The sequence below is a fragment of the Neodiprion pinetum genome, chromosome 3, assembly GCF_021155775.2.
Source record: "Neodiprion pinetum isolate iyNeoPine1 chromosome 3, iyNeoPine1.2, whole genome shotgun sequence".
In the NCBI taxonomy this organism is placed as follows: Eukaryota; Metazoa; Arthropoda; class Insecta; order Hymenoptera; family Diprionidae; genus Neodiprion; species Neodiprion pinetum.
In genome coordinates, this window is record NC_060234.1 from 33185342 (window position 1) to 33191341 (window position 6000).

General features: G+C 44.5%; 1 protein-coding gene across 2 annotated transcripts in view; it reads right to left on the reverse strand.

Annotated features, from left to right (window-relative positions):
- The window catches only part of LOC124214037 (uncharacterized), an 84083-nt gene extending 83230 nt beyond the window's left edge, over positions 1 to 853 (reverse strand). For both annotated transcript variants that reach the window (XM_069134041.1, XM_046615999.2), the window contains exon 1: positions 456 to 853. The gene's annotated coding sequence lies outside the window, so the exon portion shown is untranslated. The remainder of the gene's footprint in view (positions 1 to 455) is intronic.
- Between the last annotated feature and the right edge of the window lie 5147 nt (positions 854 to 6000).

Below are 6000 nucleotides of genomic sequence, written 5' to 3' on the forward strand. Positions count from 1 at the left end.
CTGAGTCGGTGTGCATCATGGACCAGACCGGGTATCCCGGGAGGATTAAACTTCGGAAAATGAAGATGAACGCGTTTCCGGAGCACATGGCGATATTGGAGCGGCATGAGAAGGAGGTGGTGAGAGGAGAAGAGTCGCTTTATCAAATGGGGAACCTTCTACCGTCCGTCGTCTACCACGGACTGCTCGTATCTCTGGGCGAGATTTAATTTAGGACGGTAAAGGCGATCGCAAAGTGACACTGGGTGTCAAGTTTCCGCTGGGAAGAGGCGATTTTGAAGGAGAAAGACAGAAGGAGGGACCGACAGGGGATGCTGGTTATTTACGCCTCGGTTGAATCCCCGCGGATTATCCTTACTCCGGTGCACTACAGATAAAGGGACTACGCGCTTGTCTGGAAACTGTCTACTCTATCTCTAAATAAGTTCTAAGTGAAAAGGTGATATGAAGCTTACTTGAGGTCTCAATAACCACGACTGCGTTCAACGCGCTCAGGAGGATCTCGGTTTCGAGTAGCGGTATCCTGTCAACACTGGGCACCAGCTACTCTGCTCCTTGATTTCACACAATGTTCCCGATACGTTAGAAAGGTTTCAAGTTCAGCATCTCGTGCTTTTCTGTAGAGAATTGAATGTGAAAGAAATAGAAGAAACGGGCAGAGTTGATTTCTAAATTTTCTGTAATTACGTTAAACGGGAACAGTATCGAGAGCCTTTTGTACGACGGGTGTAAAAAATGCTTCTGACACGTTCGTCAAGGTGATAATTTATGCAACGACGGTAGAGAGAGTGCAAGATATTTGAGGAGAAAAGTATAGAGAGAGTGGCGAAGCTGCACGCTCTGTGGACCGTCCTGCAGGGAAGAGGTCGAAGACAGCACTGGCCGGCGTGCGTCGTTGACATGGTGCGGTTGGCACACTGGGACGGCATTCTGGGGCAGCGTTGGGCGCAGGCGTCCTGCCACCCTGCAGGCGTCCCGACGCCCGACTTTTCAAAGCCTTCGAAACACCCGCCACCTGCAGCGGACCCACCGCTGGATGGCACACATATGTGCCCTACAAATTGATTGCCCTCGACGGTGGAAGTAGAGACGGAGAACGATATTGGTTTTCTCGACTTTCTTGCAAACACCGTAACTTTCAATTTTTACGGTTTAACAGCAATCTTTACCTTCGAGATCACTTTAACCTTCGAAGATGCGAGTGCGGTTGCTCCGCGTGCTTTCTTCACGTGGAGATGTAACGTAATGGCGTGTGAGTCAGGTGTAAAGCATCAGCGGATGAGAGGAAGGTATCGATTTTATGATCCGGATACACAACTCGAGGCGATGGGAGAACGCGCAGATTAAACGGAACACTCTCGGCATTCTTTCAGACAAGTAGAATGTCAAACCTGTGAAAAACGATTTTCGAACGGGATTATGTACAGCGATGTGAAACTGAACACCGAGGCGCAAAGCTGATACGAAAAAGAACGGACACGCTATAGATACGCGATACCGAAATCGGAGCACGTAAAGAAAGGTTCGTGCCTGAAAAATACTCACCTTGAATACCGACGCGTTGAAAAGATTGAATGTTCCAACTGAAATTGGCGAAAGTGTATAATAAGCGTTAATTTGACTGTATCGATACGTCAAGGAGGGTCAGCAATTATAACGTCACACTTACGTTGAACTCAAAGGCAATTTTGATTAAAATTAAAATTAACGCTCATTAGGAACAATTTCTTTGATACTGGTGAGACATTCAAAATACGACAAAGTGCTCAATGTCCAACAAGTGCGGGATGAAAGGCATTAACCATCGGAGGTTATTTCAGTTCTCGAATGCTTTTGATCACCACCAATCCTGGCACAAATTCCGCTCTCAAAGAATAAATAGCAAAAATTCGACATTTTCAATCTGTGCCAATGAATCGGTTTATGTTTTCACAGTGTTAAAATTGACAAATTTCTATCAAACTTACGGCCCAACATGCTTCAATAAACTAGCGCCATAATTGATGTAAAAAATGTAAAGTAATCAATTGATGATAAGTCTTTTGAGAGACAAAAAATGCAACCGTTAGGTAAGCTATTGTCGGCAAGTGAACAAATAGCGTCATTTTCGCACAGTTACAACAGCGCAGGTGGATATTTGTTGTTATTTTTAGCACCTGCGTTGATTTTCTATCGTGCATGGCAGCAGAGGGGTAGCACGTTCCAAAAATTCATCACATTTAAGGAAGGACTTTTAACTACCGGTCGTTAGACTTGACTATTTGTTGGCAAAATTGGCAAGAGAAGGAGAGAGAGAGAGAGAGAGAGAGAGAGAATAAAAGGGGGATTGGGAGAGGAGCACCCCTGAGCAGAATTTCCTCTGATAAACGAGAATTTACGGGTAAAAGTATTCGGGAATTTCCTGACATCATATATAGGCTGTGAATATAGGTGGTCACAGCAGGCGTGGCGAACGTTATATCGGAAAATTGCATAAATCAACGCTGTTGTTTTACCTTCGGCATCCCCCATATACTGCACATTTTAAAGAACTTTTTACCGCTGACGGAGAGACTGTGGTAGATTGAATACATTCGATTAGGCATAGTTTCAGCTTCGTAAGAGGTAATTTCGCACGGACGTGCACCCAGATTGTTGTAAATTTTTTACCCCTACATTTGTACATATTCGAAAAACTCGAGTTTCAATGTTCTCAAATTTACGTGGATTTCAGTTGAAAAGATACTACATCGAAGATAAATAAGCTACCACCGAATGCATCACTCTCTCCACACACACTGGTATTATCGATTTCCGCGGCAACCCAACGGCAATTTGTTTTCCCAAGAATTGGACGGGGCGCAGCGTTATAGCTCGTCAATACGATAGGTCCTCTTTAATTTCGGATCAGTAGGGGGGGCGTTTGTTCTCCTTCCGTATGAACGAGAAACCTTGGGGTTCGATACGCTGCGCTATGAGGTTCTATTCGTGAACACTATGCGTAGAACGCATTGCTCTCATGTGCGGAAATAGACGCAAAGCTAACTCGAACACTCGGTAAGTAATAACGTAACAGAAGTAGATGCCCCAAAATCCATAAGCTTGAAGGAAATATTTGTTAAGCTCGAAGCGGTATTGCGTTTTCGTCAGAAGAACACCTTCGCCTTCAATACGTGTAACGTACTTTACACGTGCCGAGAAAATGCGTGAAGAAGAAAGGAATCATCGTATTATCATGAAATATACGAGTACCGTTCAACAGTGCCTGGTACAATACCTACGCCACATTGGATGTAATTCCCGACACGTAACAGTACAGGGTACAAAACCGTGCATTGATTATGCCGCCCTATCTATGATGCCATATAACAACATATCATGTACGACGATGATCGACCCTTATCGCCGTTTGCGCAGGGCCGTCGTTCGGCCAAGGACACCTTGTTCTTATTTGTAATCCGAGTTACAGCTTGCGGAAGCGGAGCCAATACACTCGCCATATGGTATCACGGTTTGGATTTCCGATTTCAACAATTTGGTATATTATAAAATCGCCCCCGCCACGCCGCGCCTCTGATTTTCACACCTATAGGCGAACCTTACGCGCCTCTGTGTAAGTGTAAGAGAGCGATTGGACAAACTTCGAAGATAGGCGGTGAAACACATCCTCCCCCACCCCTCAGCTCTGCAGAACTGATATAGAAGCCAATTCAATTTCCCGCATGCGGCAGGATCCTAGCGAAACTCACAGGGAAAGATCGCTATCCCGCAGGGATGGTTAAGGAGTGTACACGCTGTACGTATCTTTAGGAAGTTAGTTTGTCGATCGTTTCGAAGTATTTCACGACGGGGTGCGACCGCGAGAGGGAGAAACTTCAAACGGACCAAAACAATGTTCGTCGTGGCAAAACGCTTCGAGAGTACCCGATGAATTCACCGGTCTTACAAATGATTACTTTATTTAACACTTGGGTGATTGGGCCAAAGCAGTGAAATCCGGTCGATCATTCGAATTTCGATCCGACCCGGAGACCAGTGGAGACCAGTTGAAAAATCAGAGATCTGGTTACGGTCGGTGCGCGTCGAGCACGGGGAACGTTGTTCGTTATTTTAATGGACTTGATTCGAATTGATGCTACCGCGGGTAATCAATCAATCAGCCAATCAATCAGTCGATCAATTAATTAAGGAGAAACTTATACGTTCGTATATGTATATGTATACAACGGTAATAGCTCAACGCGTGCTCTGTGCCTTGAATTTCCGCACGTGATGACGAACGTGCAGCGACTGAACGACGAATAGACCGAGATGGGCGAACCCGCGAGTTTTCATATATTTCATACCAAAAATCATCCCCATTGTGTTTGGCAATTGAGTTTTCGCTCGATTTACACCACTGGAAAAACCGTGGAATAGATAAGCCGCCGACAATCATCACGGTGAGTAAATTTTCTATTCTACCTACGATATGACCGAAGGTATACGGTGTTATCTTTTTCCCACGCTCGATTACTCCGGATGCAAAATTTCTCAACCGAAAGAGTTAGCACGGTCGCATCGAACGTCAACCTAACGAGCAGTGATCAGTCAACCGCGTGATTTATGATTCCAATAAAACTGGTTGCGATTGCGAAAGCTCATCCTTCGGGTGCAAGTTGGCTATACATAATAGATCGGCAGAATGAAAAATCTCTCGTCAGTATCTCGATTGACCTTTAATTTAGAATTGAGTGATTACCCTGGTGAAATGATTTTATCGCAATTTTCACCGCACGTGGAAAAGCGTGGGCGTTTTTTTTTTTGCGGAACGAGAGTGAATTAATGTAGAGGATTCTCGTCCGCGATTGCTTTAGTCGACTGGGTGGTTTGCCCTGACGCACTTCATCTGTGGTACTCCTATTACAGAGTTGTTGGACGGTGGATAGGATTAAGTGGCTGGTTTCTGGCTCCAGACAGTTGAGACGAGAGGGCGGAATTGGCAGGGTGCGTACCTAATGCAAAACAGTGCTTCGTGTCGTGATAAGTGGCACTTGGTTTTTCGAATATTACATAGAGAATTTCCGCGACGCAAGGTTCAAAAGTTTTTAGCTTTCTAATTAATAGCTTTTGTCAAGGCCAGGCTAAATTGCTAACAAATTAACCGCAATCAACGCTCAAATTATGCGAGTCCCTCGCTTTTGTACCGTGGAGCCACACTTGACTGTTTGATGGCTTTTCAGTTGAACGACGGTATATTGTGGAAAGAATAACATTTCAAGGTCTTGAGAGATTCCACTGCAAATATATACATCCACCTACCCACGTTCATCTGCAGTACTGCGCAGCAGCGGTGGAAAAGGGACCCTGTGAAACAGTATCCCCTCAAGGAAACCGAGCAGTATTCCAGACAATTCTAAATCAAGGGAGTAATTTCGCCAAGGAGATAAAAAAAAGGCGCAATGCTGATTCGAGCAGCTGTTTCTTATTAATAATTACAATGTTACAGAAACCTCTGCAGATCCGTTGAAAATCTAATTATCACTTTGTCAAACGATATGCGCATGTAAATTTTGACTCGAACACAACGTTTCAATCGATTTTTTTTTCTTTCACAATTCACGCGACGACGAAATAAGTCTCCCTTGGCCTTTTGAGACTGGGAAACCCATACGAACTTCTTGGATGCCCCGTTCCAAAAGGGGAATAAAGTAAAGAAAAACTTAAATTCGGAAACTTAACTCTCCAATGAGTGTATCCGCGTCTCCACCGCGTTCTGACTACCAGGGAACTCTGGTACCACCGGTAAGACAAGTTCGGCGAACAGCTAAACCTTCGGTTGAATTAGGGCTTTCACCGTCGGCCAACTTTTAAGCGTAACGCTATATGCTTGTAATAATCAGCCAGATCAGTCTATAATTACTTACAGACTTCGCCTAAATCACGACGGATAACTGCCATGCTTTGACGGATCAATATCACACGCATAGTTAAACAAGGAACCATTTGTTCTACCACAGCTAATTGTAAGTTTTACTTTGA